This window comes from Panthera onca, chromosome B2 (assembly GCF_046562875.1).
Source record: "Panthera onca isolate mPanOnc1 chromosome B2, mPanOnc1 haplotype 2, whole genome shotgun sequence".
Taxonomy (NCBI): Eukaryota; Metazoa; Chordata; class Mammalia; order Carnivora; family Felidae; genus Panthera; species Panthera onca.
In genome coordinates, this window is record NC_138343.1 from 22,904,287 (window position 1) to 22,928,761 (window position 24,475).

At 40.4% G+C, this 24,475-nt stretch overlaps 1 protein-coding gene and 1 long non-coding RNA gene across 15 annotated transcripts in view; one reads left to right on the plus strand and one right to left on the minus strand.

Annotated features, from left to right (window-relative positions):
- Positions 1-24,475, minus strand: part of FARS2 (phenylalanyl-tRNA synthetase 2, mitochondrial) — a 538,848-nt gene that overhangs the window by 245,151 nt on the left and 269,222 nt on the right. The gene's annotated exons all lie outside the window — the stretch shown is intronic.
- LOC132666783 (uncharacterized) lies at positions 3,649-21,157 on the plus strand. Its single transcript, XR_009604838.2, has 3 exons — positions 3,649-3,779; positions 18,893-19,073; positions 20,820-21,157. It is a non-coding gene; the product is annotated as an uncharacterized LOC132666783 (long non-coding RNA).

A 24,475-nucleotide genomic window follows, 5' to 3' on the forward strand; every position in this document is an offset into this window, starting at 1 on the left:
CAAGCACAACTATCTGTCCTCTCCCCTGGGATCTATTCCCACAGCCCCCAACCCCCATCCTCTCCAACCCAAGGTACACACATATAACTGGGGCTCCCACAACTCCAGCTCCTACAACTGGAGCAAACCTGTCTAGGGTTTCTCTAGAAACCAAGAGATTTGACACTGGTAATTTCCCCTGGTTCCCATATCTTCTCTCAGGTACCCTGTGCTGCTGCCATCTATTTGTACTTTCCCACCTATGTTCTACTATTTTGTGCCCACCAGTGACATCTAACATGGTTCCCTGACACCTACTACATGTTTAATACTTACATGTTGATTGAAAGAATCTGCATGAATTGTCCTTGGTCTCCAGTTGCCAATGCCTTCATCACATCTGCATCCCAAATGCCTAGCACAACACCTGTAACCTAGGAAATGCTAAATAATGCTTGCAGAATAAATGTAAGGACAAATGATTGCTGGACAAATGATCTACCTTCGCCTAGGACACAGAGTGTAATACAAGCAAGTAGAGAGCAATGATTTTCTCCTTCATAAAGAAGCCCAAGAGCCTTTGCTAGTTTTCTTCAGGAACATGAACTATGCAGGTCTTGAGAGGTAAAATCAGAATAACCTATTAGAGTGACTCCAGGGAGGACATATTCCCTTCTTGTTTCATTTTTCTTTTAATTCAGCTGATATTGATTGAGGTACTATGAAGGTAGCACCATGTAATGGAAACACAATTGCCCTGGGAGTCAGAGGACCTGAGGTAAATTCTAACCCTGGCTCTACCTCTAATTAGCTGCGTGACCTGGATCCAGCTGTATCAGAAGCCAGCCCACCCTATGGACCTCCTATTTATGTAAGCAACTGAAATCCCTTTTTCTGCTGTAGTTGGACTCCTGACTCTTAAAACTAGCCCATCCTCATTGTCTATTGTGGTTGCATCACTGTGTGGATAAGCCAAAAAATGCCACAGATGAGGCACGTTTGGATTATAGCAAAGCACTTGATTAAAGTCTCTTAAAATATCCTTGTGAAAGAGAAAAGAGGGCTCAACTGTATACTTAGATGATCTGAAACCTGTTGAACCAATATATGCAAAATGTTCTGATTAACCAACGTACATGGAGAGAGTCTGCTGGTATCATTTTACAGGCTCCCTGAACCCACCAGTATCCTACTTAGGGTGCTCAGCAGGCACCTGGAGGAATGAAAGACACGCTTATCAGACTTCTAGGTCTCTCGAGGCGGAGAGAAACAGTTAATACAGTAGATATATGAGTCAAGATTCAATAGCCTAAAGAGGCCCAAGAGAATGGGTTTAATAAGGAAAACAGAGAAAAGGCCCATGTAGGGCCATACGTCTCCGAAATAACCCTTATCTTCAGTTTTTCCCCAAATTCATTTGGCGAATTTACCTAGCCTAGGAAATGAGACTCTCTGCTTTTCTTTTTGGTTTTTATGGCTTGTAATTACGTTTCTTGTCTGTGCATTTTTATTCTCCTTTATAGATAGGGTATGATTTTTTTTTTCTTAATTGTAACTGTTCTTAGAGTTATTTGGGAAAGTTGCCCATTTATGATTAATTAGCTTTTTGATTATTTTGTATTTAAGAGCCTTGAGGCCTTCAGGCATATGCACCTGAAAATTAAAATGTATTAACGTTAACATAATGAAATCATAATGATTTTATGTTACCTCGTGATTTATATTGATTTGAAAAGTTATTTAAGCATAATTTATAGGTTACTTCTCACCAGCACAATAGCTTTTAGCCCTCTCATTTTCATCTGCAAGAAAGTCTCAAGATTTCTTAAATCCCTTCTATAAAAGCTATTCATTCCACCTTCCATTATTCTTTCTTGTTACAACTTCCATCCCTCTAGCTTTCCTCTTGTTTACTGGTTTTGGGGGGCTCCTGGGTGGCTCAGGTCACAATCTCACAGTTTGTAAGTTCCATCAGCACAGAGCCTGCTTGAGATTCTCTCTTCTTCTTCTTCACTCTGCCCCTCTCAAAATAGATAAATAAACTTAAAAAAATTAAATACTAGTTTTGGCCATCAAATCCAGCTAGTTTGGGGTGGCCATGTAAAAAACACTTTCATCCCAGGTCTCGTGCTCATTGTGTCTTTAGAGTGAAGGGAACTTCTGTCCTCTCTGAGCTCAGGGGAGGGTGCAGGGAACTACACTGGACCTGATGAGGGGTGGGCATGGAACTCATTTCAGATTCTAACCACAAACATGAGTATTAAAAAAGCCCTCCACATATGCTGGGTGGGTTTGGGGGGTGCTTCCTGGAAATTTGCCTAGACATTAATAAACAGTAGCTCATTTTTCATCTGGACATTATTTTTGTGAGCTCAGCTCCTCTGGCGGTGAATCCCTAAGAGGACACGAGGATGGTGGCAGGACATGGGAACAAGGCTCAGAACCCGTTCTACTACCTATGTGGTCAAGCTCATAACTTTATTTCATCATCCATGTATTTATCTACTCATTCAGCAAACAGTGATTAATGCAGGAGGCTCCCTACTAAGCATAGGGATTGCAAAAGTTAGTAAGACACAGGTTCTGTGCTCCAACCTCTCCAGGTCCTCTCATTCTTGCAACAAATGCTGCATACCTACAAAGTGCAAGGCCCTGTACACATTGCTCTGGGGGCCTTGGGAAGCTTAAAGACTAGGAAGAAAGATAGACTCTGCTGTGGTCAAAGAAAGCTTTAGAGAAAGTGCTCTCTGAAGCCTGAACAAGGAGAAACTGCTTTAGCAGAGAGGGTTTACAGAGGGCTTAATGGAAGGAAGCAAGACGGGATGGTAACCCACAGGGACCAACTGGAATCTCCCTTAAGTGATCACGTGCACCTCTGCCATCCCTGAGAACAGAACAGTAATGTTTCACTTTTTAGATAATCAAAGACTTGCTGAATTGGAAGAAAAGCAAAAGAAAAAGAAAAAAGAAATGAGGCAAAATCTTTGTTAAAAAAAAAGGAGAAAAAAAACCCCAAAAAACCTATCCTCTCCTCCCTAGCAAAACTTGTGGTTGCTGCTCTTCCCTGCCATCTATCTATAAAACAATCTCTGTAATCCCCAACCCCACACTGGCAGGCCTCACAAAATGTAAAGCTAAAATTATAGTTAACACCACCAAACAGAGCGCCGCATTAAATTAGAAAACAAAATTGGGAGACATAATGTATTTTGAGTAAAAAGAAAATAAAGTCGAAATGATGTGTATATATAAACACATAAAGGAGTATACATATGTTATGTGTTGGTATATATAGATGTTGTATTGTGGATAATGCTCTTCCCACTAACCTGTTTTTTAAAAAACAGTGCACTACAGCAGGTGTCCACATAAAGAAACCACCCACATTCCAAGAACAGTCCTAATGCTCTGCCCACCCACCTTCTGCCCCGCTGCATTCCAGCTCCACATCAAGCTTGACTTATTACACTCTTGACATCTTTTTCTCACTCATCATCTACTGCCTGGAAAAGCCAGTCACTTAGACATTACAAGGACGCCTTGCCTTATCCTTAAGAACCCAACTTTCTGGGACCTGCGCCCTGAGAGACTGACCCTCATTCTCTGAGCTCAAGTGTAAAAACCTGGGCCAGTTGTATTCTACTACGATCAGCTCACTTAGGCAATATGCTCACTGGAATTCCTTTATGACATTTCATCCGCTACATAATGTATGCGAGGAACCATTTACCAGACAAAGTGTAGCTGAAGCAGTGGGTCATCTTGGAGTTCCAGGCTACGGAAGGCTGAAGTGCATAGATGTGGGTAATGTTGGATGTTTAGTATCTGGGAAGAAAGTGTTCATAACAGTTTTGGTTCAGAAAAACAAAATCTTGGTCACAAGATTACCAGTGTATATACCTAATGTTCATTTCTGTTTCCTAAGGCTATTTTTCCCCCATCCTTTATATGAAAGGGTTGGCAAACTATATGTGGCCCTTGGGCCAAATTCAGCCATGTCCATTCATGTCTGTATTTTCTGGAGACTGGCCCACACAGCTGAAAATATTTACTCTCTTGCCCTCTACAGAAAAAGTCTGCCACTTTAGATTTTTCACTATACATAATCACCTCCTAATATCACTGAATATCACTGACATTTCTTCCCTCCAAAAAGCTTCTCAATTTCATAATACCCCCATTTCCAATGACCACTATGGTTCATACTCTCTCCACTTCAAGGTTTGAGGTATTTTCCCTCTCCTATACCCATCCTCAACATTGCTGCCAGGCTGATCTTCACTATGAATCCTCTTAGCCCACACTCAAAGACTTACATGCTCTTAACTGCCACCAAAGCCAATTTCCTAAGGGCCCCCAAATCTTCCTCTGCCCTGTTTGGCTGGTGCCCTCCCTGCTGCTTGCACACTGCAAGCCTTCCTCCCCTACTGTTGTACTCCTGTTTCCTCCCCTACTGTTCCTCCCCTACAAGCTTCTGTTGCTTCCTCTGCCCAGGCTCCCAGACCCAGCACTGCTCCTATTTCCTTCTGTGGGTCTCCTCCCGATGGTCCGCTGATGCCCTGCTGGCCACTCCACATTCTGCTCTTTTGTTTAACTCATGCTGCCAAGTATTCACTCACTCCCAGTTCACTTCCTGCTGAATTATCTGCTCACCTTGCAGATTCTGATGGTGAAAAAAAAAACATTAATTTATCAAGACAAAGACTACAATAGAGATTCTGCTGAGAGGAATTCATCTGGTGGATGGTCCTCTCCTGGATGTGGTTTCCAAAACTGGACCAGATCTCAATGTGCAGACCACCTACTCTTTGGCACATTACACTTATAGTTTATGTCACATACTTAACTCTTTTCAAGGTTATTTCACATTTTTGCCTTTTATCTCCTCTCAGAGTGCATAAATACCAGTTGAGATATGGGATATAGCTTGCAGGGCTTGGTAATAAGTAGAGGAACTTAAAAACTGTGAGACAGCACTATAGCTGGCTTTAAAACCTCAAGACTTGTTTGCTCTCCATACCTGCATATGAAAAGCCAGAACTCTTTATCACATGCTTACCAGATATCATGAATTTGGGAAGAAAAGGAAACCCCTCCAACAGGGCGTATGCTCTGCTCAGATACTCATTTGAATGGCTAGGTCTTTAACAGGCTGAATATTTCTAAATATACTGTTCTGGGAACTCTTGTACTTTCAACAAAATAATATAACCTTGCTATAAAATCCTTAAGAAAGAGAGACTGGAGTTTTCCTCCCTTGCTTCCTGCTTTTTCTTTGTTCCTCTGCTCTCTCTTTAGTCTTCTCTCCATTGCCCCTTGAGGCTCCAGCATCACCCTCATTATCTGACCCACTAGCCCAGAGGTCACTGACTGCCAAACTGGGCCACTAGAAACTGATCTTAATGTACAACATAATCTCAAATGACAATTCCTGCCTCTCTTGAAAGCTATTTTCATTATTCTCTTAAAATTATTGCAGACCCCCAGTGTTCTACCCCAGCACACCAATCACTCACTGTTGCCTGGGAACTTGCACTTCTAACTGCTTTATCAAACAGCAATGAAAGTACTAAAAATTAACAGCTGAAAGAAGAGATGAAAAAGAATATGCTTCAAATTCACTTTTAGTCATTATAGGTCAAAAGGTGCTAAATGTCAGCCTTAAAAAAAAAAAAAAAGAGCTTCCTTTTTATGAATTGGTACAACAAATGTAGGAGATGATACCTCAAACCCCAAATGGGTTTTAAACACAAACATTTAAGTTGTGTGCCAGTTTCTAAGTCAATGTTAGCCAGCGTGACCACACTAAACAATGGGAAAGCTCGTCAGGCAGGGCAGGGGTAAGTAACCACTATTGTCAACCACACCGCTAATTTGCTAGGTGCCATCAATTTTTGCTGCCAAATTCTGAAACCTTTCTCTTTGAAAGGCTGTGAGCCCTGTATTCACAGAGAAGGTAGGTGGTAGAAAGGGGTTGGAGAGGTTAGGTGTCTGTGTGAATCAGTTTCTAGAAAGATCTGAAACCTGAAACAGCAGTGTGCATGCACTCGAATGTGCAAAACTGAAAGAAAGCAATCCTGGGTTGAAAAATCAAAGCCATTTGCAGTAGACACACATCCAGGAAAGGGGGGGGGGGCAGTCTTTAAATATATAGTTAGCCTTTTAGCCTCTCTCTGTGGAAAACTCTGGATTGCCAGAGAAACCGTCAGATTTCCCCTATCTTATTGTTCATGAACTTTCACAGTGATTTTACATCTAGCTGTTTTCACAAATGCCTAAATGATCAACCACTGCAGCAGATGGCTTTTCTCACCCATAGTCACATCTATTAGCTAAATCTGCTCTGTTCCCCCAAAGCAGATCCTTCCCCGGTCCAAAGCATCATCAGTCATATTATCAACAAGTATTAATGATTCTAGCCTGTCATTTGTAAATGCTGGTCTTCAGCAGACTGATACACATTGGGAATCTTCAGGCAATGGTGGGAGGTGCTAGAGACAAGCTAGAAAAGCTTATTCACTGATACCAACAGAAATCACAGGGAGGGTGCTCGCAGAGTAGTAAATAGAAAATAACAGGCTGTGAAGACAGCAGGCACACTAAGGGCTGGCTGGATAGTCTGGCCCCCAGCCATGCCCCAGGCCCACGCTCTCTAGCTGACCTCCTGAACACTGGTGTTCATTCATCTTGAGAGTTTAAATTCAGGTGTTAGTTCAGACTTGTGGTGGGTTGTCCTCCTTTCTGTCGGCCTTGAATTTCCATCTGTGGAGAAATTTCTAGTAGAGCAACTGTTCTGATCTCTCACTCTGTTACTGAGTCCCTGTTGAAGAAGTAAGTTCCCTGATTGATCCACCTTTCTGAATGGGGTGGAGTTGATCTATTAAAAGACCTCAAACAGTAGAAATTTGCTTTTTTCCTATGCTTCCACCCCAGCCAGGTGAGAGACTTGGTGCCAGTTAATGTCAGGTTCACCATCCTGTCAGGTGAGCTGGAGAGGAGGGGTGGGACTGGTGGGAAGGAAGTGGGCCCCTTGGAAAGCCATGGAAAGCCAGGTTATCCAATCAGCTTAGGAAAAATCGAGTTGACATTCTGTTTCCTCCATCTGCTTAGATGTCTTACTCTTAATTTGCTTTAAACTCAGGAGAGGAAGAAATGACTCTTATGGTTGCAATTGACAGCAATTAAACTTCAATTTACAATAGCAAAAAGTTAATTTATTATAAAAATGTTCAGGTGACTGGTGAAACCTAAGGGGGAATATCAGGAAAAACTCCACCTGGGAAATTAAATATTATCCTGCCTCTCATTCTATATCTCCTTTCTTCTTTTAATTTCTGCGGATTCTCAAGTCCAAAGTATGGGATATATGGCCGCCCAATGCTCCCCAGCTTCACATCTTATAACTTTAGGCACTTAAAAGAGACTGTATTACTTGTTGTCTTCAATCCACAGTTCCTGGGCCAAAATTGTGAATGTTCCAGCCTGGGCCAGGGGCCCACTCCCGCCAACCATCTGAATGGAGTGGAGCTAATCAATTAAGGAAGAGGGTGTGGTAAGGCAGAACAGCTAAAGTACAACTAGACTGTGTATACCAAACTGGATGGGTGAAGGAAACCCCAAGGGAATAAGTTTCTGGGATAGCAAACCTTTTACAACCTGGTCTGAATATTCTTAATTCTGCCATGTTTCAATCCTAAAGATTCACCAAGCCATTAGTGAATGAAAGACCCATATAATTTATTGTAAGACATTTTTGGGAGTAAAAATGGATGTAGCAAATAATTAAAATTATATTGTTTTTTGAAGGATTTAGTTACTGACAAACTAGTTTTCTTATATTAATGGATCTACAGAATCACTTTATTCAGAAACTATTTCCAAAAACAAATTTTTTCTAGAAAAAAATATGTTCATGAATATTAAAGCAAAATAAAAAACTTCTTTATATTAATTTTATGAATTTCTAAAAGCAGTATAAATGACAATTGGTCTTGGCATATATTTATAAACCTTGATCAGTTTCGCAACAATCACTTTTAAATTCTATCTCTGATATTTTTCTAAAAGCACATGTTTTCAACATGACCTTGGTATTTTAATTTTGTGTCATGAAATTGCCTGAAATCTTCTTTGAAGTTGCATCCTGTGCAAGTTGAGATTGTTGACACCTTCAATGGACTCTTCTGTGAAGACTACCCAAGTTTGATTTTTGAAAACATCCTGAGGGTGTGTGATAAGCTCAGAGCAAGTCCTACCAAATGGAGAATATTTCTCGATTCTATTTTTTTATTGGAGTGCATAAATATTTCAGCCACAATACTTTCAAAGGAAATGCCTTTCTGCTTCTACATTAACAAGAGCAAGCTCTTCATATAAATCGTCTCTATTTATGATTCTGTTGAATGTTTTGCCAAATTTAAATGATGCAATATTATGTCATCTCAATTTCATTCCATTGTGCTACAGCATAAAAATTTATCCAATTAAATACAGAAGTTACATTTAAAAAATACTTTCCATAGTACAGTTATGCTAAATCAGAATTACTGAATTTCAAATTAGAGTTTATATACCACTGGGTCCTCATCATGTAATTTTTTAGTACCTGCTTTCCTTTTGTGAGGATATAGTCCAGTATCTTCTAGATTTCAGGCCTTGTTTTTAATAACTGCAATTCTCTAAAAGCTTCAAATGCTGATGTTTTTGGTGTTCCATTAACTGAATGCTTTAAGATTTCCAATGGATTTTGGGGAAAGAAATATAGCCAAAATGTAAAGGACTCATACATTCAATAACACTGTACAATAGTGAGGGGAGATACAAACTAGTTTTTCAAAGGCTGAGCCACTGCTAAAATTCAACTGACAACAGGTAGCAGAGACAGCAAGTAGGACGGTTCTTGGAAAACTGAGGTGTTTTTCATATTTAACTTCAACTTTGTTGAAAAAAAATTACAGTGATATATATCTCACAATCAATTCCAAGTATATTTGGATCCACTTTTCTAAATTTAGAAAATTGTTTTTATTAAAACACCATACTCTACAAAATTTTAATATGTTATCATTGCAAAACTAAATAATTTGTTCATAAATGTTGAACTTTGGGACTGGATTTTCAATCACAAGTACAATAATGTCAGATGTGTTTCTTTGAACAGTATGAACTACCAAAAACTTTCCTTTGATCTCATGAATTGGATTTAAAAAAATGGAAAATTTATTGGAATCAATTTAACTAATTTTCTACTTAAAGTATCTGATGAGATGATACTGATATAAAATTGGCACGATCAACATCACTAGTCATCAGGAAAATCCAAATCAAAACCACAATCAGATATCATCTCACACCTGGCAGAATGGTTGTTATCAAAAAGATAAGAAATAAGCATTGGCGAGCATGTGGAGTAAAAGAACTCTCATGCACTGTTGGTAGGAATGTAAATTGGTGTAGCTGTTGTGGGAAACAGTATAAAAGTTCCTCAAAAAATTAAAAATAGAATTACCATGCAATCCAGTAGTTCTACTACTGAGTACTTATCCAAAGGAAATGAAAACACTAAGTTGAAAAGATATATGCACCTCTACTTTCACTGCGGCATTATTTACAACACCCAAATTATGGAAGCAACCTAAGCATCCGTTAATAGATTTATGGATAATGAAAATGTCACACATACACACACACAATGGAATGTTATTCTCAGTTATTAAAAAAAGAAAATGGATGAAATGTCACCATTTGCAACATGGATGCACCTAGAGGGTATTGTGCTAACTGAAATCTAAATAAGAAAACAAACGAAGAAAATCATAAATACGAGGAACAAACTGGTAGTTGCCAGAGGAGAGAGGCGTGGGGGGAAGGGCAAAATAGACGAAGGGAATTAAGAGGTATAAACTTCCAGCTATAAAATGAATAAGTCATGAGGATGAAAAGTACAGCATAGGGAATACAGTCAATAATATTGTAATAACGTTGTATGGTGACAGATGGTAACCACATCTACCGCGGTAAGCTATGCATAATGTACAGAATTGTTGAATCACTATGTGGTACACCTGAAACTAATATAACAAAAAAACTATGGCATGATCTCTTAATTGTTTACAAAGTTCTTTTGCTAGGGGAGCCAAGATATTAACAGCCACAACTATACTTTCTAAAAAATGTTTATTTTTTGAGAGTGCAAGCAGGGGAGGGGCAGAGAGAGGAGGACAGAGGATACAAAGTGGGCTCCGTGCTCACAGCAGCGAACCAGATGTGGGGCTTGAACACAGGAACTGTGAGATCATGACCTGAGCCGAAGTCGGATGCTCAACCAACTGAGCCAGCCAGGTGCCCCTACAACTATACTTGTAATGTGTGTACAAGGAAACTTAAACTCAAAAATGAGTGAAATTAACTTAGAGAAATGGTTATTTGATCTAAATGAAATAATAATGTAAAAGCGCTGCATCTGTTAAATTCTCACCTTTGGAATTTTTAGGTTAGTTGTTAATGCTTTTTCAACAGATTGATTTCCTTGTGTTTTCTTATGATCACTGATATTTTTATGGCCTTCATGTGAATGGTAAATATTGACAGGTTACATATTCAGTATCAACTTTCTTGAAAAATGGAAATCTGGCAATTCATTTTCCCTTTTAAAAGGGCACTTATTTGGTGTGTTGGCACTTATACAGGGGTGCTGTACTTTTTGTCCTCATGACTTATTCATTTTATAGCTGGAAGTTTATACCTCTTAATTCCCTTCATCTATTTTGCTCTTCCCCCCACCCCTCTCTCTTCTGGCAACTACCAGTTTGTTCTTTGTATTTATGAGGAATAATTGCTACTAAAAGCGTTTACAGAAAGATAAAAAACATTACCAAAAAGTGAAACAAAGGAATAGTTGCGGATTTATACCCTACACAATGTGACAAACCCCTGCAGCAAGAGCATGCAGACTCTCCTTATCTCTAGGCTCTGCCACCCAACTGCTCACAAGCCCTTCCCCCATATATTTCGACCTGTAATTTGTTACAATTCTCACCGAGAAAGCTCACCGAGAAATTCTCACCAGGAGCACCAGTGGCTTGTGCCTCCTAGAAGCTGTGGAATGGACCCTGGTACACCTGGCTGATATACCCACATGGCTGGCAGGGGTAGCAGTAAGAACCCAGCACTTCTCCCACCACCACGCTGGAGTAGGAGGCATTAACTGCCCCAACCCAGACCCTCATGTCTCAGTGCACTGTTTGCTTGAGAGCATAGTGCACAATATCCTTAAAGGGCGGTGTTGTTTAAGCTGCATCTGAAAGGCTTGGGAAAAGAGAGGTTATGGCTGGTCAGATTCAGATTTCACTGAGAACCCTGTTCACTGCACATGCTTCTCACATACTACTGAGGTACAGCAGAGCAGAGCTGGAAGTACAAAGCAAAGATTTATCAAGCCCATCCTGGTTTATTTTAATGCAACCAGTAATAATGACAGTTTATTTTATTCTTTAAATATTTATTTTTGAGGGGGGTGGGGCAGAGGATCTGAACCAGGCTCTGTGCCCACAGCCACAAGCCCAATGTGGGGCTTGAACTCAGGAACTGCGAGATCACAACCTGAGCCGAAGTCAGCCGCTCAACTGACTTAAAATAAAACTCACAGTGCCCCATGACAGTTTATTTTAAACATTAGAAATCTGAGACAATGCTAATTTGGGGGGTATGAAGGCACAAACTGGGCCTGCCCTGAGCAAACTTAGATGTGCTTGGATCACCCCATCAATTAACGACTCTGCAAAGAAAACACGATTAACATAGCTAAAACTAATTACCTACTACTTACTAACCACAAGGTATATGCTAAGTGCTTCATAGGTATTACCTTTTTTAATGTTCCAATAAGTATATCTATAAAGTAGGTATCATTTCTTCAGCATTACCCAAGTCTGAGATTTTACCCAAGATTCAGACAGTGAAACACTGAGCGGCAGGAGTCACTTACATCATACCCACGTGTTGGTTTAGTCTGCATAACAACCCTAGCTGCTTCTTTTGAAAAGGGTGGCCCAATCTTCTTTGGGTGAACCAACTTTGTTTATGTTAATCACTATGTCTCCCTAGCCACCCACCCACCCACCCTCCCAAAAAAGCAAGGCAGGACCAATCATCTGTCTCTGTCTCTTAAGGATCTGGTTCCTGAATGACAGAAAATGTTTTATTTCAAGTCATTCCACTGGCACTGCCTTGGAGAGGCTGTCCTAGATACTACAGCTACCTTGTTCCTCCCCTTTTTGAGGGTTCCCTGTGTGAGACCTCACCAGTTCTGTGAATGACTCCGTGGCCTTTCCCCTCCCTTTTAAATCAAAGTTAGCCAGAACTGGTTTCTATAGTTTACAACCAAAGCACGTCGACCCCTCAAAAATGAAATCCAGGTCTGTCTGACTCTGGAGTCCGCGCTGTGCTCTTCACCACAGTAGCCCGGGATCTTCCTTGGCCACCACCTCATGCCAGATGAACCCACACTCGGCTGTGCTACAGGGGGAACACACTGGAAGGAAACAGCACAGACCTCTCCTTGGAAAGCCTCTACCTGCAGCACCTGTGTCTGCTCTACTCCTGGATGGAACTTCATTTCCCAGGGGTTGTCCGGGAAAGATACTTTTTAATGTGCTATCTTCCTCCTCAAATCTTATTTAGTCTGCATTCTGCTTCAACAAAATCACAGGCAGCTGTTAGCAGTCTTGTGAAAAACAGCGTTTCTATGAATACTTTCCAGCCTCCACATCAGCCTCTTTCGCAAGACACTGAAGAAAATGCAGTACCCGAGTGGCCAGAATTTCTCACTGTACCACACACATTTTTCCAAGCTGGAGGAGAGGAGGGAGGAAAAGGGCAGCAGAGTTGAATAACAGAGAACTGGATCAGATACTCAATAGGCTTTTCAACGACATTAAGTGGCAAAACGGCTGACACGAAGAATCGTGTGAAAGGTCTATCTTCATAAAACAACACATTTGCAAAGGACGCTGCCCCTAGAATTGCTGCCTCAGCTTGGACCAACTGGCATTTGCTTCTGCCCAAATCCCAGATGCCCCTTACAATCATTTCTGTGGAGGAAAGAGAGAAGACACTGAGAAGGAAGCAGAAAACCAACACGAAATGAACAGGAAATATAGGCCATTACTGCACCCAGTGTTTAAGTAGTTAGTGACTACTATTTGAGTCAGAATTGGTTTTTCAAAGTAAAAGAGCAACATATGATCTCATCAAAGATATTCTGGCGCACAGTACTGGATAAATGGCTTTGTACCAGTTTTCTATTTCTGCACACAATGACATCATCAAGCCAAAGGGAACCAAAGTGGGAGAAAGTGACCCCAAAGTTTAAGCTCCAGCAAACACTGAGCACACTGGAGGAGCTTCAGAGAACAGCATCATTAGCCATCAATGCACTTAATTGTGGATGAGCATGTTGAGGCCCAGAGACAGTAAATGACTTGGTCTAAGGTCACAGACCCAATTAGTAATAGATCTGAGATTAGAAATCAAGCCTTCTAAATCCATTCTTCACCAGTCATTCCTCTTCACCACATTGCTCCGGTTCACACGAGTTAAGTCTGAAGGACTCCAGTGCAGTTTTCATCTCCTGAAGGGAAGACCCAGCCAGCGCTCCCTAAGAAAACCACCAGGGAACTTCCCCACACTGCCTGTTGCACCTCCACTTACTCCCAAAACACTTCACTCTGAAAAACCATATTTACTCCAACCTCTCAGATTCCTTGGCTTTCACTTGGGCCAGAACCAGGTTACAGAACTGCCAGTGCCAAGCGGGGTGCAGCCATGATCAACACATGCCTCACGCAAGCCTCCTCCAACAAGAGAAAGGCACCACTTGCCTCCGTGGAAATGCAACTGCTACTTGTGGGTTTCCAGCATCCTGGTTCTTCTGCGTTCCAGGTTCTCCCAGTGTAACTGAGATGTTCCTCTGCTTAACTCAACAATCTTTTTTTTTTTTTTTTTTTTTTTGAGAAAGCGAGCGAGAGCACTCAAGTGAGCAAGGGGCTGAGAGAGAGAGAATCCCATGAGGGAGAGAGAGAGACAGAGAGAGAGAGGATCCCACAAAGGGCAGAGAGAGAGAGAGAGAGAGAAGCAGGGCTTGTGTTCACCCAAAGCAGGGCTCATGTTGGCCTGAAGCAGCTTGAGTTCACCCAACGTTGGGGCCCAAATGGTGAGATCATGACCTGAGCTGAAGGCAGATGCTTAACCAACTAAGCCACCCAGGCACTCTTAACTCAGCAATCTCAACCTCATCTTCATGCTACTATCCCCAGGTGAACTTTAACTGACAGGGACTCACCCTGAAAAACGGCTGATGGGCTGGGGATAGCTACAGCAAGTGCTGCTTTGTGGAGGGCTAGACAACTTGTAGGCAAGACAAATCCAACTTTGTTCTTTGCAGGAAGTGAAAACAACAAAGAGTATGCAGATAGAACATCTAATTCAACAATCAACTCAGACAACATCTACTGAGTGCCTGGTGTGTGTATGTCACTCTGTTGTTAGAGACACAGGAAGAACAGGATCTTCCTTCAAGGAACACTAAATTCTAGAGAAGAAATGCACACGTCCAAAGATCACAACACCTTTGGCTTTATGCGAAAACCAGACTTCTTGGTGTCAAATAGTTAAATTTGGCTGATCTGACTTCCATCCTGGCATTTCTTTTCTCCTGTTGGTGCTCTTGAGCACTGACTCTGAAAAATGAAATAGTCAAAAGCCTGGTGACAAGGACAAGAAGAAAATAGACCCTTCAATCTCTATGACTCCAGAAAACATATCTTCTAAACATATGACCTAGAACTGACTTATTATCAGAGGAAGTCAGATTTCCAATTTAGAACTATGAAGTATGGAAAAAAAATTTTTTTTAATCATTTCTTAACCTTTCGGATTTGTCCTAGATCGTTCAGTGAAATGACCAGTAGCATCAAGATGCCTAAGCAACAAATAAATATTTGTGTCCTACACACTTCCAGGGCAGCTCCCTACCCCTAGAAGTCCCCAGTAGAGACGGCTAAAGCAGATGTGATTGGAAGAGGTTTTTATCCCTCTCAAAATTGGCCCCAGAGTTATAGAATTAGCTATCTGATCCTTAAATTATGGCAATTTGAGGGAAGAGGACTGAAAATTATTTGTTTATTCACAATGAACAATAATGTGAAACACTTCATTGGCTTCCAATGCCCCAGATCCTATTATGATGAGAGATTAAGGGAGATTAACCTCTGGGGGTAAAGGAGAATAAATTAAGGGATTACATTTTTAAAACAGACAGTTTTTAAAATCCCACTTAAAATGAAGCTAAGAGTAATAAAATCAGCCACATCTATAGCTCTTGATCAGAACAACACTGAGGAAATATTTTTAAAAATATAGTTAGAAAACTGTAAGAAGTTTGAAGGACACTACTGGTATTCACTGTCAATGTTAATACCTTACTTACTACAGTAATAGTTAACACAGGCTTTTAACGGAAGGTGTGAATAACGTTTGGTGGAACATTTTGATTTCCATTATTAAGAAAGGAACACAATGTTCCTTTTTACTCATTTTTTTTCTGACATTTAATCCATGACAGTCAATCATTTCAGGTACTGTTTAGTTTGTCCTTCATCTGACATTATGAATTTCATTCTCAAGAAGCCTGGCAAAGAGATCCACGCTATAACTGCTCAAAACTCAGCAGAGTGGCAATGATGCAGACTGACTGCTGCTATCCCCAAATTCGTATTTCCTCTTCTACTTGCACTAGTTTCTCTGGAACTCTGGGAGGTGTAACATCAATCCAAATTCTTTAATTTCTCACATGGATTCAAATAACGTTTCAAATAACAATCATTTTATATTATAATAATCACATTATATTTACTGTCATACATTATATACAATGATAATGACACTGCCACCCATACTAGTAAGGATTTGGAGTTTTCCAAATCTTTGTCACAAGATTTCATTTACTCTCAGTGTCATCCTGTAAGGGAGTTATCCTTAGTTTTGGATTTCCATTCATACCATTCAGGCAAGGGATTAGAGCTTACCTACCGCTGCTTAGGGCCAAACTGTACAACCTCCCCATTCGTATGTGGAAGTCCTAACCCCTGATACCTCAGAATGTGAGTGTATTTGGAGAAAGGATCTTTAAAGAGATAATTAGGTAAAATGAGGTTATTGAGGTGAGCCCCAATCCAACAGGGCTGGTGTCCTTATAAGAAGATGTCAGGACACAGGCACAGACAGAAGGCCACAGGAAGATACAGAGAGAAGGGGGCATCTATAAGCCAACATAGAGGCTAATACACTAATTCACAAAACTCTTCCTCTGCTGACAAAACAGTCTGAATACCAAACATCTCATAAGGTTTTACTTTTAATAATCTTTGACTCCTATAATACCAACACCAAAGTCAACATCTAAAAACACCTAAGTGATGAATGACCCACTTGTCACTTGAACAACATACTCTGCTACAGAGCAGTCAGGAAATCATGCAACAGATTCAAAACCTGAATAGTAAATAGAGTGAAATGAAAAACTCCTGCTCCAAAAAGAAAAAAAAAAAAGATAAGGAAGAAAAGAAATATATAGTTTTATGTGGTGTGGCCAGAGTAATTGGGAAGAAAGTCAGCAGAGGAATTAGTTGGTAGGGGAGGGGGGTCAGCATGGGGATGGTAATTTGGGAAGTGAGGGGTACTGCTGATTTTAAGAAATGAGTTTTCTCCCATGTGCAGACACGAATGAAAAGAACTGAAAATCAGGCCAAAAAAATGCCACCATTTCAAAACATCTTTGTTCTTAAAGCAAAGACGTGATTGAGAGAAACACAGAAGACTCCATGCTCTGTATCACTGTGCTAAGTGAAACAAACAAAGGACATGCTGTCAGTGAAAGAGCTAACTATTCTGGAAGCTTCTCAACATGTCCCAGAAAGTCCAGTCACAAACTCCTTCTTTACATGTATTTTCACCTGATTCCAGTTGACATTTCACTAAACAAAAAGCATTCTTTTCTCCTTTGCTGTAATTTTGAGGCTATTTTGCTGTTCTATAGCATCCACTTAAAAGGAGGCAGGAGAAGGGCAACTGAGTGGCACAGTCAGTTAAGCCTCCGACTTCAGCTCCGGTCATGATCTCGCAGACTGTGGGTTCGAGCCCCACATCGGGCTCTGTGCTGACAGCTCAGAGCCTGGAGTCTGCTTCCAATTCTGTGTCTCCCTCTCTCTACCCCTTCCCTGCTCGTTCTTCTTCTCTCTCTCTCTCTCTCTCAAAATAAATAAATATGTTTTAAAAAAAAGAGAGGAGGCAGGAGATGGGGCTCCTGGGTGGCTCAGTCAGTTAAGCATCCAACTCCTGATCTGGGCTCAGGTCATGATCTCAGGGTTCATAGGTTCCAACCCCACATCAGGCTCCATGCTGATAGTGCAGAGCCTGCTTGCATTCTTTCTCTCTCTCACTCTCTCTGCCTCTCCCATGCACTAACTCTCTTGAAATAAATAAGTATACTTTTAAAACAAAAAAGAGTAGGCAGGAGATGAACAAGGCAAAACTAGGGACACCTGGGTGGCTCAGTCAGTTGGGCATCCAACTCTTGGTTTCGGCTCAGGTCATGATCGCACAGTTCATGAGTTTGAGACCTGCATTAGGCTCTGAGTTGACAGCACAGGCAAAGCCTGCTTGGGATCCTCTCTCTGGCTCACTCTCTTTCTCTTCTTTCTCAAAATAAATAAAAACTTTAAAAATATTTAAAAAATAAAATAATTAAATTGAATTTTAAAAAGGTGAAATTATAGATAAATGTGAAATTTAGAAGAGACTTGAGAATTGTTTATCTAAAAAAATCTACTAACCGTTAATCTGATTTGAACAAAGCTACTGGAGAATGAGCATCGGGCTGATACTTACAGACCTATTTATGTCATCTCTTGGTGGTATCCCTGGCTCCTCCTCCTGTAGGCTAAGTATTAAATCAATTTTATGTCCAGCCCATTTCCATATAGAGGCATGCCAAGTATCTAACTCTAGAACTTGCTGAATAAAGTCAAAAGAATAAAATTGGAATGTTTCACATGTTCTCATTTCATTCATTCATTCATCAAACACCTATTGAGTCTTTACAATGGGTCAGGCACAAATCTAAGTGATAAAGATGTAATGGTGAAAAGATAGTCCTGCCCCTTGGCCTTGCAGTGCTTAAAGTCTCCTTTGTGTGCAATGCAGTCGTGTCAGAGTTTAGGGAAAAGTGATATCAAAGTGAAGGGCTGGTGAGTTGCTCAGACAGGACCTAGCAACGCTGCAATCTTGCCATGGACTCTCCAGTCTAGTCCTCACAGCCCTCCTCAGGCCTGCACTCTGGGAAACCAGTCCATTAGGGCTGAGACAAGAAATAGGTTCTACTTACTATTCTTGCTTAGAGCATGAACATTTGAATACAAATCTTTCCTAGTTCCAAACAGCTCTGTGTAAGTTTCTGCTCTTGATGACTTCACCTGGGAAGGTAATTCGTGTGGATCAAGCCAATCCTGAGCAGCACAAACCACCACTTCACTATTACTGGTTTAATTTTGGATAAAACTTAACTGATGATCTTCTGACCCAAATAACAGAGCAAATTTAGAAGAGATAACCCAAAAGCTTAAGGATTCATGTTCCATTAGGAACCCTTTAACCTGAATAGCATGCTTCCATTTTCTCTTTCTACCCCCACTTTTTTTTTTTTTTTTTTTTTGCACCTTCTTGTGTTTCTATTAGACTAGACCCCAGAAGCAATGGCAGAACAGAGGCAGTGTTCACATTTCCAATTCACTTTTAATTATAGAAAACAGTTGGCAAAATATCAAAACCCCATGTACAATTTCTTCTGGTTCCACAGGGAGCACCAAGGTTTACCAAGGGGAGAGAACAACTGAGAAAAATAACGAAGTTAGAGAATTATGACAATGCAGAAAAGAAAAGAGAAGATAAAACACAGGCAGAAAATGATGACAAATCTACATCTTCCAGCTGGCACACTACCTTGGATCAAAAGCTAAAAATGTACGTTCTAATTTAAGGTGGGTAAAATTTTCACTGGGTTTAACCTGAGTCACATTTTTTGACCTCTACAGTTTCTATAGTTGGAAAAAAAAGTTTTTATTATTTGAGAGGGTAGAACAAAGGCCATGGGAGGGAAAACTACAAAGTTCACTCCTGCCAACCTTTGTCACCCAGGAAGCATAACCTCACAGAGCCAGTCATTTTAGGAAGTGTGTTTCCAAGAGAAGAGCAATTACTTCTTAAATGGGCCAACATGTTCGTTTGTTTAAAAGGGTCAAAAAGAAGAAAAAGATTAATCTGAACTATAAGGAAGCATCTAATAGAGTTATTTTCCATTGCTCTTTCTTTGCCTGGTTTTCTTTTGACATTGTAGACAATTTGGATACCTTGAACTTGCCAGCTCTAGGGGAAAAGGAGGGAGGGGGAGAGAAAAAGGAAAAGAATATAACCTCTTTGTATACAGTATGTTTGAAATTTCAGTCATCAAACATGTGAAGTCAGGCAGGCAATATGGCAAAGGAGGCAACTTGAAAAGTAAAGAGATGTAAAATGCAAAAGATACAACAGAGGAAACACCCCAAATCAAAAGGACAGGTAGAGGGAAGAGAGAGAAGAGGAGTAGCAGGCATGAACCCACTCAATGGTGCGCCCATCTGCTAGAGGACCGCCTTCCCCAAACATATGAAGTAAATCTCTACAGTGCAAGCTACACTAGTTTGGTCACACTATTAATGGGAAGACACAAAGGGAATGAGAGCATGCCAAAGACATCGAAATAGAGCAGGGGTAGCAATGTGTGATGCTTGCTTAGAAGCAAAGAAGGTGAGTGTAGAGTGCCAGAAAACAGACAGGATTTCAGTCCTATAACTGTGCAAGCTCAGGCATGCTTCTAGAAATTTCTGAGCCTCATCTGTGGGATTCAGAATGGCTGAACTGTATGATCAGTAAGCTTTCTTCTTTTAAAAAAGGTTATAGTTCTAAAATCTAGAATTTTACTTTTTATTATCTTTTTAAAAAAAATTTTAATGTTTATTATTTTGAGAGAGAGGGAGACAAAACTGTGAGTGAGCGTGGGGCAGAGAGAGAGGGAGACACAGAATCTGAAGCAGGCTCCAGGCTCCGAGCTGTCAGCACAGGGCCCGACGCGGGGCTCAAACTCATAGACTGAGAGATCATGACCTGAGCCCAAGTTGGACGCTTAACCGACTGACCCATCCAGGCGCCCTGAGAATTTTACTTTTTAAAACCAACTTTGACTCAAATACTAATCACTAACTACTGAGACTTTGAGTATATACCCCAAACTTTAAACTATCCCCACAAAGCTACTTATACCACAGAAAAAAGGGGGTACAGGGGAGTGTGGGAGTGGGACTGAAAACAAGACCTATAGAAAACAAGCAATACAAGGGAGGACTGAGATGCTCCCAACCGTGGACCAAGATCAGCTTTTGACAGGAGTTCCAACAACTGCCCCCCATGCCTAAAGGCCTTCCAGACACTGTCCTGGTCACAGATGGCACTGCTCACTGTATCTTCAAATGGAAATAGTACTTCCATAATATAGAGGGTATGTCACTGATGCCACAGACAAAATGAAAGCAAGTAAAATACTGGCATAACTTTGTACCTTATAAAGTAATTTAATTACACAAGAGTTACATCTCTAGTGCTTTACAACAAAAATGTTGTAAATAATGTTCTAAGTGTTATGGGAGAGACACTCATGCCAATTTCTGTGCATTATTTCTTTTAATCCTCAGAACACCACTAGGAATAAGTAATACCCTTGTCTGCATTTAATGGCTGAGAAAGCTAAACTGAGAGATATGAGGGGACGTGTCCAATGCTGCAGAACCTGCCAGCAGTGCAGCCGGAAGTCAGACCCCCAAGTCCTGGCGTAGCAATCTGCTGGAGACACAACACGATCCCTGGAGAACATGATCTTGCCTACTCATCACCTCAAAGGTCAATGTAATTCAGTCATGATGGAGTCACATGACAAAAGACATTTATTCTATCACTATCTTGTCAGCCCCTTGTTTCATTTTAAAAAGTTCTTAGATGCTATTCTGTCCTAGGCACTATGCTAAAAGATACGATGATTCCCTCCTTTCAAGAATATGAAAATCTTACTAGAGAAATGAGAAACAAATGAAGCAAATGAGAATTAAAAGCAACCATCCAATAATTTAATAATCAGACAGCAAGATAGTGCAATATGTGGTTCATTTCTAAATGAGGAATATATAGAATACAAGTCCACAACAGAAAAAGGCCAAAAAAAAAAAAAAAAGGAATTGGTAGGTAGCTTTGTAAACCATGGAAACCACACTGAGAGAGAAGAGAGGCAGACAGTAGACTTAGTCCACAAGGCACACTTATAAAGCTGAAACACTTAAACTGGTGGGGACAGGACAGGAGTGTGGTTTGCTGAGTCTAGTGCAGTGCTTCCTGGTGACAGTCACTAAGCAAATTACATAAGCAAAAGGTTGCAAGGAGAAACAACAAATTGGCTTAGCATTACAGGATTTATCACGTTAGAAGAAAGTATCTTTTGAGGCGACATTAATTTGGGCTCCAATTATACAATAAACACACTGAAATAATCAAATTACCTAGCCTCAAATGCATTTAATAATCACCGAAAAAGGAGAGGAAGATGCAAATGCACTAAAAAAGTTAATATAAATAACTTAGGTCAATGCTGAGATAAAGAAAAATGAGTCACAAAAATAAAATAAAATGATAGCAGATACAATCCTGTCCCTCAAACCTTGTCAATTTTTGATGCAGACAGCACCCTGTCTTCCACAATAAGGACATAAGAACATACGGAAATGTTTTGTGATACTGTTCTCAAAGACACTTCTGTGTATTGTCTTATCCTGCATAGTCTAGAACAACCTTTCCTGACTCTTGCCATTTGGTGAACTCCTGCTGGCCTTCAAAATTAAGACCCAAGGTTACTCCTCAGGAAGCCTTTCTGGCAAACTCAGGCACAACTGACCTCGTTGACCTCGTACTCCTAGACAGCTGCCTCTGAGCTCTGTAAAGGCATTTCCTGCTGCATTCAACATTGCCTCATGGGGACTGCCAGCCTCCATGTCTGCTTATCTGAGGGCTCCTGGACTATAAGATTGTTGACTTATTCATTTTCATATGTCTACTACCTAGCACTATTTTAACACTGTGCCCAGAACATGGGCTTAATAATTACTGGTTGAATAGCAAATAAATTAAAATTCATAGACAATATGCCAAGTGCTATTTGGCATTTACAGATGTAGTACAATGCTTAACACACTGCAGATATTTGAAAAATGTTTGCTGGTATGATTCTATTGCTGGTAGAATTTAAAATCTCTGCTTGACATAAAGCTATGAGGAAATGTCCATTTAAACAAGGCCAGCCATAAATAGTAGTAGTATATTAATGCTTACAGAATGCATTTTACGTTCTTGGGAGTCTATGCTTTAACTCATCTCTTAAGTTAGGAAAGTCAAGATATACACTATCTTATTATCTTTCCAGTAGCTTCATGGGGTAGATGTTAATAAAAAGCTGCTAATCTGACTGAAGACCATTCTGCTAGCATTCCCTGTTACTTGTACTTAATTTTAAGGTATCAGAAGAATAAGATTAGTCTCATGACATCTGAAAAGTACAAAGAGCAGCAAGTGTTTCGGGGAGTAGTGAAAAAGGTGAGCTCATGGTGGAAATAAAAATTAGGGATGACTGTAACATGCGAATCAGGTGTGAAAATGATGAATGCTGCGCATATGTATGGAATGAAGCAGATGCTAGGAGAGAAAATTCTAAGGGCAGAGAAGGCATCAGGCAACCTGGGAAATGCTCCGTATTTATGCAACTCTCAATAATTGGCAAGAGACAAGAAGTGATCAAGGATATGGAAAAGCTTCTGAGTGGTAGCTAGAGAATTTGCTTCAATGGTGCCTGATTATTAACCTGATGTGACTCCAGGAAAAGGCAAGGAGATTGAGAGCTTTAGGCTAAGTATGGTCAAAATGCTGCTGAGAAATGCTATTGCAAGGCCCACTTGATTCTGCTCAGCAACAATTCCAGAGGCCATGACTAGAAAGGATTCTTATCTCCCATGGAGATGGTACAACAGATTTTCAGTGCAGATTAAAAAAAAAAAAAAAAAAAAAGGCAAGCCAATTTAAAAAATGGGCAAGAATAAGAACAGACACTGCACAAAAGATATATGAATGGCAATTTAAAACATGAATAGATATTTAACATCACTAGTCACCAGAGAAATGCAAATTAAAAACACAATGATACCATTACAAATATACTAGAATCATTAATGTTAAAAAGACTGTCAATGTCAAAGGTTGTTGAGGAATTAGAGAAACTAGAATTCTCATTGTATTTGTTACCCATTGCTGTGTAACAAATTATTAAAAACTTATAAGTCTAAAACAACAAACAGTAGTTCTATCACAATTTCTGATGGTCAGGAATCCAAGAGCAGCTTAGCTGAGTGGTTCTGACTCTGAGTTTCCCATGAGGTTGGGATCATGATGTCCTCAAGGCTGAAGGCATCTAGAGATAGAACTGGCTGGAATATCTGCTTCCAAGCTCACTCATATAGCTAGCTATTAGTAGGAGGTATCAGTCTCTTTTCTTTTTAATGTTTTGAAAATGTTTACTTTGAGAGAGAGCATGTGTGAGCGGGGGAGGGGCAGAGAGAGAGGGAGAGAGAGGATCCCAAGCAGGCTCCATGGTGTTAGCACAGAGCCCAATGTGGGCCTTGATCTTACAAACAGAGAGATCATGGCCTGAGCCCAAAAATCAAGAGTTAGACGCTTAACTGACTGAGCCACCCAGGTGCCCCCAGGAGGTATCAGTTTCTAACAGGCTGTTGGCCTCGTCATGTGGGTCTCTGCATAGGACTGCTTACAACATACCAACTGGCTTCTCACAAAGTGAGTGATTCAAAAGACAGCAAGCAATCAGTCAAGATGACAGTTGCAGTGCATTTTAGAACCTAAGCTCAGAAGCCATCATTTCTGCTATATTCTACTGATCACCCAAACTAATCCTGATACAGTGTGGGAGGACACACTGTACAGGTAGGAATCTAAGAAAGCAGGGATCACTGTGGATCATCTTACAAGGTGGCTACCACAGTTACACATTGTTGGTAGGAATATAAAATGGTAAATCACCTTGGAAAATAATATAACAGTATCTTACAAATAGTTACCAAATGACCCTTCTTTCATTTCCAATCTCATTCACTCAAGAGAAATGAACACATGTATCCACACAAAGATGTGTACTTGGGTGTTCACATAATATCATTACATATGATACTCCCAAACTGAAAGCAATTCCTATGTTCATCAGCTGATGAATGGATAAACAAATTGTGATATATCCACTTTA